Raw genomic sequence first — 14,973 nt, 5'->3', positions numbered from 1 at the left:
ATCTTGATATCAGGCTTTCCCCTCCTCCCCAAATTAGTAACATTTGAATTCAAACATAGTCTTTTTTTAAAAATTGAAGTTTAGTTGATTTACAATGTTTCAGGTGTACAGCAAAGTGATTCAGTTATATATATATATATATGTAAATATATATTCTTTTTCATATTCTTTTCCGTTATAGGTTATTACAAGATACTGAATATAGTTCCCTGTGCTATACAGTAAGTCCTTGTTGTTTATCTATCTTATAAATAGTAGTGTGCATCTGTTAATTCATATTCTTTCCTTTCTATAGTCAATGGACCAGCTTCCTTCCTCCCTCCATTTCTTATTAATATTAGTTACTAATTATTAATATTAGTTCTGGTCAGCTATTACTTGTCATTCTGATACTTTTCTTTGCTACCAGCTGTTTTTAAACTTGACTTTTTCTTTATTTTTGAAAACTAAATGCCTCTGAAGAAGCACTCTTTCCTTTTTTTTTCTTTTTTGTTGTTGTTTTGTTGTGTTTTGGTTTTTTGGCTGTGCTGCACAGTTTGTGATTTTAGTTCTGGGACCTTAGTTCCCTGAACAGGGATTGAACCCAGGCCACAGCAGTGAACGTGCTGAGTCCTAATCCCTGGATTGACAAGGAATTCTCATCTCTTTCCTTAATGGTGAATTTAGTCTAGAAACTTAACATATATTGAGATTCTGGCAATATTAGAATTTTTAAAGAACAGTAGGCCTTATTTAAAACCAGTTTTAAGGTGAAATAGTGAGAAAAAAGAAGATCAGATCACCTCTCTTTGAAAAAAATGCTTTAGAAGTTCTTGATCACCTAGTAGGTTAATAAGGTCCTTTTTGTAAATTAACATTCTTTTCTTTTGGTGTCTCATTGAATGTTAATGTGATATACCTTCACTTTATTCATCAAAACAACAACAACAGGGCTTCCCTGGTGGCGCAGTGGTTGAGGGTCCACCTGCCGATGCAGGGGACACGGCTTCGTGCCCTGGTCCGGGAGGATCCCACATGCCGCGGAGCGGCTGGGCCCGTGAGCCATGGCCGCTGAGGCTGCGCGTCCAGAGCCTGTGCTCCACAACGGGAGAGGCCACAACAGTGAGAGGCCCGCATACAGGAAAAACAACAACAACAACAACCTTGCTCATTTAATGCATAGAATGATGATTTCCCTTTGGATGTCTTAGACTCTGGCTTATTTCCTCATTTCCAGTCTTTATAATTTTCTACATAGATGAATGACTATATTTTTCTATTCTCAATTTAAAAACAGGTTATGAGAAAAAAGTTATGCCAATGCAACTAATCTTCGGATAGCTAGTGCCAGGAAAGCAACATTCATAAAATTGTCCTCACTGGCTTTCCTTTTGGAATTGCAGTGCCAGGTAAAATGATTTCCTGCCAGGCTGGACTGAGACTTGAGCTTTGTAGAAAAGATTTATTGGCATCAACTTTGCATAAAGCCATAATCATCCCCGAAAGGACATTTGTCACTATAAACCCTTATTTTCAGGTGCCTGGCACTTTCATAAAATACTTTTCAAGTGGAAAAGTCATTTGAGTTTTCAGATCCTTTATTCCAGTATTTCTTGTTCATTTAAATGTCTATCGTTAAAAAAAAAAAGTCTATCGTTCCTTGAATTTTCTGGACACACTAGGGCAGTGTTTTTGGGATCTATCCCTAGGTTTCCATGAGGCAGGGAGGGGCGGGAACCATAAATGTGCATTTTAAACAAGTGCCTGAGGAGATTCTGCTGCAAGTAGACTTTGAGAAACATTCTTCAGAAAACAGTATAGAGTCCTGTGTATAAATTCTGGCTCCACACTTTGGATTTGTGTAACTTTAACTAACATACGTGGCCTCTGTCTCATTTGTTTCCTTATGTATATTCCTTACATATGCTTTAATTGGGCAAGTATATTTTCTGTTCATAAACTGTGAAGATTAAAGAAAATAAAGTAAGGAAGCACCTTATAGGAAGTACATATAGGGAACAGATGATGCATTTTAGCTTTATTCTTTTTTTCTACCATTCATGACGACAAACACACAAACAAAATTACATATGTATGTGCATACATGCACACTTGACAGCCAATCTGGGGTGGAGCAGCTCTAGGACAAGTAAATTGATCTCTTGATCAGAATGGCAAACTTAAAATTCACTTGTAGGTAGCAGCAATTAAGACAAGGCCACAGTCCTGCAAACAGTCAAGGTTAGAGGACATAAACAAGAGGCAAAGTTTATATCAAGATGGACAATCAAAGACTCCCTGACTTGGGACACAAGTTCAAGGAAAACTAAGAAGCTGAAAACATTCCTCAAGTGCCAGGGACAGGCCTTCGTATCTGAACAAAGAGTTTAAAGTGCTTAATACACTTAAAGTAGCCTGAAATCATCAACTATTTACTTTACCATATTCCTTAACTTGCCAAGAAACTGCACAAATTCATCAGTCCATCATTTACTCTTATCTGTGTCACAAATCAGAGGAGTTCAAAAGTCAACCTAAAAGCACTTGTGCATTTCAATTGATTCCAAATGTAGGGTCATTATAGCATTTGCTTCCTTATAAAATAATTTATAGCGAATACACTTTATAAGTGGATCTGTGAACTCTGAGGTCACTTATTTAAAATGTTTAAGTTCTGAATTTTGTGATTGTTGCATTCTGCTTCCTCTTTATTTTTATTTTTTTTTAACATCTTTATTTGAGTATAATTGTCTGCTTCCTCTTTAAAATTCAGAGAAAAATCTCCATTTGGTCAGTTGTGGAGAAAATGCAGTAAATTATGAAATTATACAAAAGAGGGAAACCACCAAGCAGTTGTATATTTTATCATGTTGCGGTTATTTCCAGAATTATCCATTTTGGTGTTAGTCCAAGACATACTGGCTAAATTTTTCATTTTTAAATGAGATATATATTCAAAGAAGTGTTTTGCCTTCATTACTGTTTTATAAATACCCAAAGAATATTTTGTGAAGTGTTACAAGTAAAAATTAAAATCTCGTAAATTTGTGCTATTAATATCCAAATCTTATTTAATCTAATGGATTTATTACTGAGACAGATCCAAATACATTTATTAATTAAAAATAGATATTTTACACTGACATAAATATCTAGGTCCTTAAAAAATCGATTTGTTTAAATGTTTTAATACTGGGCTAACATTTATTCTGATTGTTAAAATGGATTATAGATTATTAGAAAAATATTTAAAATTTTAGAGATGAAAAGCTTATGGAAGATTTAAAATGCTTATTGATTACAGAAACATAAAACATGAGCTTGTAGCTTTAAACAATCAATAATCAGTTAAACAATCTATATTTATTGATTGACTACCTTGGATACACTGGGAAAATACAAAAGGACTCTTGCACGGAGTCCTGGGGTTGCCACATTGCTCAGTTCCAGGGGGACATTCAGATTTGCTTTATGAGGATGGTACCCTGGAATTAAGAGGGCACATCCATCCTGCAGGGCTGGGTGTAGCAGCAGTTCATGGTTCCTGTCCTCAACTAGTTTACAATCCATCTGAGTAAGGGGAGGAAGCAGGCAGGGTTGAAGACAATATTGAGATGCATGAAACAATAGTAGCAAGAAAGTATGTATAACAATATGATGAGAAAGAAGGGAGAAAAAAAATTAAGATGGCAGATGCCAAAGACATGGGATGCAGTTTGTTTCTTTTCCCCTCATTAGGTAATAATGGACAGATTCCAAAATAACTTGGGTAGCCGAGCATAGAGCAAGAGGCCATGCTCTGTATAACTGAGTTGCCTGCGGGCATTGAGAAGCGTGGAGGTTAGTGACTCTAGTAATTGAGGCCCTGGTAAAAATAAAAAATGAGCCAAGAAGAGACTATGACTTTTAGTCATTCGATGAGATTGGGTTTTAGCCATCAGGAAAATTTCAGTTTCAATGTGAAATTACTGACTTGAAATTACATTTTATTTGTTTTTAAATCACATTGCTAATTCCTAATTCCATGGTGAAAACATCTATCTTATATTTAAATTTTCCCAAGAATCCTGGGTGTGGGTGGGGGTATGGGTTCTGTTTGGGGGAAAGAATTGTGTGTGTAGCATTATGAATAAAGAATGGGTTCACTAAGACCAATTCCATGAAGAACATTCCTTGGAAACTTATGAAAGTAAGCTGTTACATATAAAGTTGAGCATACAGTTGATGATTGGTACAGACAGTTGAGGGCTGTAGGTGTTTTACTCATGCTTCAGACCTCAGCTTAGGAATCACTTCCTCCAGGAAACTCATCCTGATCTCTAAGGTTAGGTTACATGCCCCAGGTTTCACAGAATCCTGTGCTCAATTCTATCAATGCACTCATTACTCTCAATTGCAATTGACTGTTTACTATTATTCTGTCTCTGATAACAAAACAACAACAACAAGCATTCATTAAACATTTTGCTGAATAAAGCACTGCTCTTAAAGCTTTAAATAATTATCTTCTGCAGTAACAACAACCACATAGGTATTATTATTACCCCGTTTTAAAAATGAGGAAATAGAGGTGTAAGGAGGTTAAGATATTGCTAAGGTCAAAGAGCTACTACATTTCATAGTAAGAATTCAAATCCAGACAGTCTGACTACAAAAGCAAGCACAATGTCTTTTATACCTGATGCCGGCACAATGTTGGGCACTTAGCATCCAAATAGTCATTGAATGAATAATTGAACGATGTCAGAGAAGAGGGAGACAGATGAAGACTGGAGCTATAGTGGAAAACTTGCTAGGGAGAGGGTGGGAATTGAGCTGGGCTTTGAAGAATGGACAAGATTTGGATAAATTTACTGGAAAGCAAAAAGCATTAGGCCTGGAGGACTTGGACCAAGTTAACAAGAATGGGTACGTGGTGTGTCTGGGGTACAATGAGGAGACTGTCTTAATTATAAAGGAAGAAGCAAGTTAGTGGGCATGGAGACAGGGCACATGGGTTGAAGTCAAATTATAGAAAGGCTTAGAATCCATGCAAATAATTGGGTAGGGAACAGAAAGCCACTGAAAGGTTGTGTGTATGAGAGTGAAACAATAAGAACAGTTTTAAAGTGAAAGCATTATGCAAAAAATGCAGCCCTCTAGGTACGTTTTAAAGAATGCCTATCTTACTAATAAACTAATTTCAAGGAAGGTAGCCTTCATTTTATTATTTTTATTCAGTCATCTAATGTTTATTGAGTACCTGTTCTTTGTTATTTATACACTGTAAAGGATGCAATAATTTGCAAAGATGGTTTAATGTAATTTCTTTTAGATGTATTAAAATTCAATTTTGAAGTTTCATTTTCTTTCAAAATATTAGACTTTCATCTCACATAACCATAACATATCTTAATGCATTCAACTGTCTCTAATATGTCTTGTATTAATCTCCTAGCTGGCATTAAAAATAATCACCACATTTAAGATGAGTAGGTCAGTCCAAAAATTAGTTGTTTAGCTTAACAATTTCTTAATAAGTTGTAGCTTTTGCTTATTATTGCCAAAGAACTATAATGTTCTGCCCATAACTCTTTCTTATTTGATGTATGTCTCTATAACGTGGAAAAGGCAAGCTCATCAAATTTATAGATGACACAAAGCTGAAAAGAAAACAATCTATCTGATGTCACAATCTAGAAAGGTTGGGGCAAGGGTCATATCTAACACGATGGAAGCAATGGGGATGGATAATGTTTCTAGGTCCTATGAAAATTACTGCACCAGCAAAAGACTAAGAAGATAATGTTTAGCAGCAATATGTGGGTTAAATATCCCAGGATATCCACCCTAGCAAGTTTACAGTTCATGGTGACTAACTTGAAACTTAACATAGAATACTATTATATCTAACTTGTGCTGCCCTACAAGGGTACAGTTCCATTCTACATTGATAATGGCTTTTAAGAAGACACATACATCACATATTGAAAAAAAATCTACCTCCCTCTCAACTTGGAAAGCACTGTTAGTTAAAAACAAAAGAGCCCAACTGATTTCTCAGCTTTTCAAAATATCAAATCCATCACTTTAACTGTTCAAAAACATACCTATCACAATGGTGGTGTTGCCTTATAGAATCCAAAGAACTGTATGAGCCCAGTGCCGTGTACTATCAGATTCCTTCTGCAAATGGTTCTATGAACTCTGATAGAGCAGCCTTATACACAGACAAAGTCTTCTAACAAGGTACAAATTCACCAATATCATACATAATCCTTCTCTCAATATTTTCTGGGCTTATGTATCATTACCCTCTCCTTGGCCAGACCAAAGAAAGATAAGAAAGAAAGGGCTACTAAGTCTTATTTCCAAAAACATTCAATCAGTTACCAAAATAAAATAATTTGTTTTCAGTCCACATTCTCTGTTTACTTTCTGGAGGTTCTTAAATTGTTAGCCCTGATTCTTCTTCTAAGTTGTCTTATGATTGCTAGGCTCAATTTTAGTCCCAATTCTCCAAAAGAGTCCTCAAAAGATATCTAGTGTGCAAACCTTCCAATATTAAACAACAACACACACATACTTACACACATTCACTCACGCAGGTACAGAGTTTTTTTGTGTTTTTCTGGATCTCTAGATATTAATTTAAAACTCACATACACCAAGGCTCCTAGTTCAACAAAATATGTATCAAGAAATGTATCTAAAAAACCTGAATTTAACTATCCTTTCATTTGTTAATTCACCCATTTATTCATCCAACAAAAGTTTATCTGAGTCTAATGGAGTAGTTACGAGCCCAAGCTGTAGAGCCAGACTCCCTTGGTGTGAGCCCTGGGTATTCCAGTTACAGGTTGCAGGACCTTGGGCATGTCATAGTTTCCTCATCGCTAAATTGGGGCTAGTAATAGTGCTTGCCTTACAGGATTGTTGTAAGGATTGAATTAATTAATTCATGTGAAATGCTGAGAGGCTGCACCTGATACATATAAATGCTTTATATGTGTTTTTGTGATTATTATAGTCTCTATGCTTAATCAATTTAAGTCTTCTTCTAAGGAGAGACAAATTCCTTTGAAAAACATATTCACCTTAAAGTTCTCCTAAAATGAGTTTTAGGTCTAAAATTACAGAGAATACACCTGGCTATAGTCCTTGTTCCTAAGAAGAACCTTGGTGAAATAGGAGGTGAATATTGCTAAAATATCAACTTACTGAGAGAATCCTCTCCAGAACAATCATATTCTGCAGCCTAGTGGCACGACACAGAAGAAAGTTATAGCAGAGTCTGAGCTAAAACATTTAACTTCTTAAGTAAAAGTAGAAAAAAGAACAGAATAAAAAATGACAAGAAGTAGAGACTGGTGTTCTCGTGCTAGTTTAATTCTGCTGACCCTGATAGCTTTGGCTCAAAACGGGGTGGGAAAAGAAGGTGTGTGGTGACAGGAGACATAGATGAGCAGGTGCTTCCCACCTCTGACACAATCTGTTTTGGGATTCTAAAAGAAGATAAATGTGCAATTATCCTACCCTCTTTGAGGTTCTTGTTCTTTCTTGTTTCTTTTTTCTTGTCTACCTTTTCCTTTGTTCTTCTTATATCTGCCCCTTCCTCATTCTTAACATTCATTTCATTAAGATGACCAGGGTGAGATATTACTCTTTCATTTTTCTGTTTCTGAGGATCTTGTCTCTTCTATTATCCTTATTTCACTACTATCACTCTTTCACATAAATTTAATCTGATAAGCGTTCACCATCAATTTCATACTAGCAGCATTGGGAGAAAAAAACCCAAACAAACAGAAATTAGAAAGGGAAGGGTTCTGCAGATCCCAGAGTGCTAATTGGCTTAGCAGACTGGTGTGGGGTGAGTGGTGGGGAGAAAGTAAGGAGAGTGTCTGACTGTGGGCAGTATACATCCTTGAGAACTGCAATGCATTGGTAGTTAACTTCTCCCTGTGTCTACATGTCCTAACAGCCAAGGAAAAGAAAGGAACAGAATCAGTTAACATGGTTTGCAATATTCATAAAATAATGATAAAAGAAGCACTATTCCTCAGTCTAGGACTATGAAGAATTTTCTCCTTTTAGTCTCATAATGGGAGGATAATGAAATGTAAAACCAACAACAAACATAACCTATTCAACAACATCCCTAACAGCAAATTTCATACTTTTATCCACCTTGGCTGTTTGTTGCATTGAATGACATTAGATTATGTTAGCCCATGCCTAAATATAAACATACATGAAGTATAAATTTTATGTACCTCAACATGCAGGACAAAAAATATCCTGAACTGCCATCTCTTAAATTTTTTGAGTCAAGGATATATGCAAGTTTCAGCAGCATTTAAATAACACAATACTTGTCTGGCCCCAAATTGTCCCAGTTAAGAACAAAAAAAGACATCATTACCCATATGTCCCAACAAAGCCAACAAGTTTAGGAAAAGGCTGTAATTTGGATGACTTTGCTTATATTCTTCTTAGTTTACCACTAAAATTCTGCCACTTCATTTACCGAACTAATATTTAGAGTACCTACTCATACTATGTGCTAGGCGCTGTTCTAATTGCTGGGGATATAGTAGTGAACAAAATAGACACAGTTTCCTGCCTTGATGATGTGAGTGAGGGAAAAAGCAGTTGTAGGTGAGTTTAGAGAGGCAATTTGGCTACAGATAGTGTAGAGCCTTATAGGAGATATGAGGAACTTTGACTCTGAGCAAGAAGTGTACCTATTGGAAGGTTTTGAGTAGAGTGACATGATCTTGTTTAAAAAGAATCAATTTGGGGCAAGGACAGAAACTAGGAGACCAGTTTACTGAAATAATCAAAGACATATTAAATATCAGAAAGAATAATTCCCAGTGTGTTTCTCCTAGGTCACTACTCCATACCTTATCCTCGCTACTAAAACTTCTAACACCTCTCCCTCTTCCACACTCTCAGCTGATGCTTATTTCCCATTTCACTGAGAAACCATCAACTCTACACACTCCCATCACTTCTATCCCTCAACCCACATCCATGCCCGTTTATTCTGCCTTCCCTTTGGCCACAACTGATGAAATAACTATCCATACTCCTTTTACTTGTCCACTAGTCTCATCTCCTTCCACCTACTCAACGACATCCCTCCAGAATGTCTCGTCTCGCTATTGCATCATCATTTTTTACTTCTTTTTTGGATCATCCCACAGCACATAAATACACTAAATACATTCTCAATATTAAAAAAAAACTCTTTTATCCCCAATCCACCATTCAGCTGGAGCCCTGTTTCCCTACTCCCCTTTACAGCAAAAATAATACAAAGAATAATTAATTCCTCTCCTTGTTCTCTCATAAAATGCTCTAGTTGAGCTTTCACCCACACCACAACTCTAAAACTTCTGCTGAGAAATCAGCGATAACTTTCATGCTGCTAAATCTAACGATCATATCTCAGTTCTCAACCTACTTGATCTATCAGCAACAGGGGACACATTTTCTGTGACTTCTGGCACAGCCACTGTCTTAGCTTTCTTCCTCTGTTTCCTGTTTCCTTTGCTGATTTCTCTTATCTCCCATTAATTATGGGGCTCAGGGCTTCCCTGGTGGCGCAGTGGTTGAGAGTCCGCCTGCCGATGCAGGGGACACGGGTTCGTGCCCCGGTCTGGGAAGATCCCACATGCCGCAGAGCGGCTGGGCCTGTGAGCCATGGCTGCTGGGCCTGCGCGTCCGGAGCCTGTGCTCCGCAGTGGGAGACGCCACAGCAGTGAGAGGCCCGCGTACCGCAAATAAATAAATAAATAAATATGGGGCTCAGTTCACGGACCTTCTCTGACTACAATACTCTTTTGGTGACCTCTATTAGTCTCAGGACTTTAAATACTGTCTATATGATAAAGTCTCCAAAATTTACACTCTAGGTCTGAACTATCATCTTAATTCTAAACTTCCCTATCTTCAAGTGGAGATCTAATATTCTTCTCAAACATATCAAGCCCAAAGCTGATTCCTGATCTTTCCTCCAAACCTGTTCCTTCTGCATTCCTCCGCATCTTAGTAGACAGCAACTGGATTCTTTCAGTTACTCATGTTAAAACCTTGGAGTCTCTCACACACTAACAGCAAATCCACTGTCTTTACTTTCAAAATGTTGCCACATTCTAAATGTATCTAGAGTCTGGATATGTTTTCAGTTCTCACTCCCCCACTGCCACTACCTTGGTTTAATCCTCCACCATATTTTGAATAGATTAGTGCAACAGCCACTTAACTAGTCTCACAGGTTCTATCCCTTTACCTCCGTATAGTCGCATTTCAACCCGGTGGCCAGAATGATCCTGCTTAGTCAGATCATTTCATCCTTCTATTCAAAATCCTCCAGTGGCTTCCCATCTTACTTAGAGCAAAAGCCAAAGAACCCTCAGTGGCTTAAAAGTCCTGACACAATCTGGCAACAACTTGAAAGTCTGACAATACTGAGTATTGGTGAAGTTGCAAAACACCAAGAGTTTTTGTTTTATTTATTTTAAAATTTAATTTAATTTTTAAAATTTGCTGGTGAGAGTGTAATGGGTATAATTACTTTGGAGAACAATGTGTTGATACCTAATGAAAGTGAAAATGCAGACTCGAACAGGGATTCTGTTCCTGTGTTCATACCTAGAAAACCTCACACATGTATAGAAAGTGACAAAACAATAATTTTTATAGCAGCATTGCATGTAACAGCAAAAAACTGGAAACATTCTAAAGGTATTTACAAGGGATGAATGAATAAATCTTGGTAGGTTTATACAGTAAAACACTACTAAGCAATAAAAATCAAAGAACAAAGGCTGCATGTAGCAACATGGACAGCCACACAGAAGCCCGCATCTGTATTAATGCTTTATTTCCTAAACAGGGTAGTGGTTTCACAGGTGTTTTATTACATTAGTCCTTATTGCCTCTGTATGCCTGAAATACATCATAATTTTTATAGGGGTAAATGGTAAACCTGTAGAATATGGGAACAGTTTAGAGGAGAGCTTGCTGAGGGAGGGGCATGGATGGACACAGGCATGGATAAATACTGTCGTGTCTCAGGGCTGAGGAACTTAATCTCCATCCCCTTCCTCTTCATCCCCACTGCAGTTTTCTTGGTTCAGGTTTTCATCTTTTCAGTAGCCTCCTGTTTGTTTCTCCTTGTTAAAGTCTTGTTGCCTGGAATTTATTGTTTATAACTCTGAGTGGTTTGTACACATCCAAATCTGATCTTCTCAGCTCCTCTACTCATAAGCCTTAAAAGACTCTTCATTATTTAGAGTGAATGTAAGTACATTTCTTAACATAATATAGAGAACACTCTGTAATATGAACCCAAGCCTCCTTACCAATATCTGTTCCCAAATATTTCAGTTCACAGTTCTGTATTCCTGCTCACATCCTTCATTATGAGCATCCTTTTCTGACACCTGGAAAACACCAACATGAGACACAGTCTATGTGATTTCTTTCTAGCTTCTCTAGAGGTAGCTTTATGATGTATTTTTATACAATTTTGTACATACCTCTGTAATAGCGTCATATTTTTATTACGTAGTTATATTTTTGTTTCCACAATAGGAACTACTAAAAGTCAGGGATAGTGGTGTTTTATTTCATTTTGTGTATCTGTTTGTTTGTTTTTAAGTCTTTGAACACCCAATTCCTACCAAGACATTTAACACATAGCGGGTGTAAATAATTATTTGCAGAATCAATGAAAGGATGAGTAGAGGTTTTATTTAGCAGTGTTGTAGGTGATAAGAATAGAACATCAGGTGAGACATAAACTCAGTTTTCAAGTTCTCAGTTATCTGGTTGCTTATGCTCATTAATTAAAATGCTATTTCAGCGTATACAACACTTATTGACTGATTTCAGGAAAGATTAAGAGAGGCAGGCATTATTTTGTTTATGTTAGCTAAGCGCAGTAAAGAATTCAGCTGGTCTTATTGCTAGGATAATTCAAAACTGTTATACTGACGGAATACCAGGATATTTGAATTTATTTTTGAAAGTCTGGATTAATGTAACATTAGCTTTTGTTCTGAAAAGATACACGAGATGCTGTGGCTCCCTCCCTTATTCCTTATTCTCAAGATATGCATTGGTAAAACCTGGAGGTGTATGGTGTTATCATAGGGCCACACTATAGCAAATGCGGACTGTATCAGGACTATAACATCTGCATAGGGAAATCTGCTTTCTTTAGGTTTTAATTTTCTAATATTGAGCTAGTTTATAATTTAGAGAAAAAACCCTACTGCTTCTCCATTAGTTCCCAGGACAATTGAATATGGTAATTTACATTTTTGAGAACACAGTTTGGGCATTTACTCAAAACTGTACAAATTCCACATTTTAGAAATAACCAGTTATTATTCAACCTCTAACTTCCAAGTAGCTTGAATATTAAGAACTGGTTTTAAAAACCAAACCCACAAAGTACTCCAGGAATTGTAAATCATTCTTCAATTGTCAACCACCAAGGCACTTCAATTTAGAAAAGAATCAAGACACTTTCCAGCTATTCAAGTATAAATGTCTTAACCTAGTTTCAGACTGAGGACAAAACCCTCTGAAGACACAAAGAATGCAACAGCACTAATTTTTTTTCTTTTCTGTCTTTCTTTTTTTTTGTGTGACAGAATCTTTCTTATACATTTTCTAAGAAACAGGTATAAAACTGAGTTACTAGTCATTACTGATAGAGGTGAGAAGGAAGCTGATGATGTGAACAGAGCTGAAGGAAACTTGTCTAGGTAATCAAAGTACCAGACTTCCATTTAGTCCCCTCAATAGTTTCCCAAATTTTTTTGAAGTGGTTAAGTCCATCTTCTGCATTATTTCTCAAACACATTAGGATATTATTACCATGTGTGTTTTAGTTTTTGTTACTGTTTTTATAATTTATCCTAATTGAATGAAAAATGACGGGATGAAGTAAAGCATGGGGGTTCTTGATTCTTCTTCTCCTTTAGCCCAAAAAGTTAAGCACAGACTTGCCCAGGCTGATTCTTATAACACTGTGTAGAAGGCCCTGATCTAGCCATCAGTCTTTGTAACTTCCAGGCAACTACTAGCCACACTCTTGGATGGGAGAAATGGAGGGGTTTTGGAAATTGCAAATCAAGAGTTTCAGCCGTATGATCTTTTAGTTCTGCCTGACAAAGTCCCGGCCCACAGCAAAAATTCACCAAATCAGTAACATCAGGCCTCTAACATTATTCTCATTATTTTGAATTTTTTTCCTTTATCCACTTTAAGTTTCCTCAACATATCACTTGAGTGAAGTGGGAATTATATGATCTTGCTATAAATATTAGCTTTACAAATGACTAGTAACTCAGTGTGAATAGTACAGGATGCTAAATGCAATTTGTGGTAAATTTCAATATTCCTATTTGGAAGATTGACTTATAACATTAGGACTTTTATTTAATAAGTTCAAACTAATAGCAGTTGCTTCTAGACAAGCAAAATTGAGGACTTGAGAAGGATGAAAGAAAAATTAATTCTTCACTATAAACACATTTGTACTGCTTGAATTTCTTGCCACACAGATGCAATGTCTTAAAATTTTTTGTTTTATTAAAACATTTTTCTCAAACTGTATTACAGACACTAAATGCAGAACACTTGCTCTCTTAACAAAGTTTTAAAGAATTAAAAGGCTTATCTAAAGGTTTCAGACATGTCATTGGCTTTTGGGAAGAGAATCAGAAGCCAATATTCCAGTGCTTCCCTATCCATTTGCTTCTCTTCCACACCACATTTAGGATTAGTTACAAATAAATTTCTATTTCTAACATTCATCTCAGAGGTTCTTTGTATTTTTATTCCTAGATAGCTACCCAATATTTATTTTATTTGAAGCATATTTTAACTACTCTTGATTATGTTTTTTTCCCCAAATGATTTTCCCTAGTGACAACTGAAACCCAAGTGATGATTACAACAAAAGAGATTTTAAGAGTTTTTCCAGAACCAGGGTCATTGGTGACATTTCCATAAATCACACACAATCTCAACACAGGTCGTCTTACAGAGAAGCCTCACTCTAATAAGCTTAATATACAGAGGTTAAAATAGCCTCGTTGTATTTATCTTTCACTGTGCAGCTTACCAAAACCAAATTTCTGTCATCAACAATTATTAATCATCCATATGCCCTGGAGAGAATTTTAATAAAGCATATTATGAACCTAGGGGTGGGGGGATTTGGGAAAGACACAAATATGATCCAAATTTATAAAAGGAGATGGGGGTCCCTATTACTCCACCACATCTGTTTGCCACATGTTCATAAATCACATCAGTGTTTTGAACATTTCTCCTAGCACCTCCCTGTCACTCAGGTTTTATAGTTCATAATTTTACCCCTCCTCCCCCCCCACACACAAAAATTCTCATTATTATATTTCTGGCTTGAGAGTGACATTTGACCAACTATTAAGTCAAGCAACTGCAGCTAATGGCTGGGCTAGTGCCCAAGGATCCTCCAGTTTCTTGAGATTTGGTCACAGCAAGCAAAAGTGGGAACAAAACTTCTTGTTTTTTCTAAAGGAGCAGAGAAACAAGATGAAGATACCGATGACCACTGCCAAACCAAAAACAAAGCTGCATTTTGAGTCTGAATCTATGAAATAAAGTTGCCAACTTAGAAAAAGAGATTTTTCCTTGCAAACAGGATCCTTGGAAATACCATGGACACTAAGTTTATTTTCATTTTCCAGTGATGCTAATACATGTCTGCATGTAGTGCAGTGCCTGTCCTCCACGAGTTTGCCATCTCTGACAACCACGACATATAAAGAGCAACAGGTATAAGGCTACATTTTCAAGACAGACTATGTGACCTGCTGGTTTCTTTAATGGGAAAAAAGTAAGCAGGCTGAAAATACAGAGGAAGTCAAATTAGCTATGTGGTACCATATAGATGAAGTTGAGGTCTTTGATCATTAAGCCTCTCCCTCCCCTTTGCTCCAA

This window comes from Neophocaena asiaeorientalis, unplaced genomic scaffold (assembly GCF_003031525.2).
Source record: "Neophocaena asiaeorientalis asiaeorientalis breed wild unplaced genomic scaffold, Neophocaena_asiaeorientalis_V1.1 scaffold496, whole genome shotgun sequence".
NCBI classification, from domain to species: domain Eukaryota; kingdom Metazoa; phylum Chordata; class Mammalia; order Artiodactyla; family Phocoenidae; genus Neophocaena; species Neophocaena asiaeorientalis.
This window is presented reverse-complemented; position numbering follows the sequence as displayed.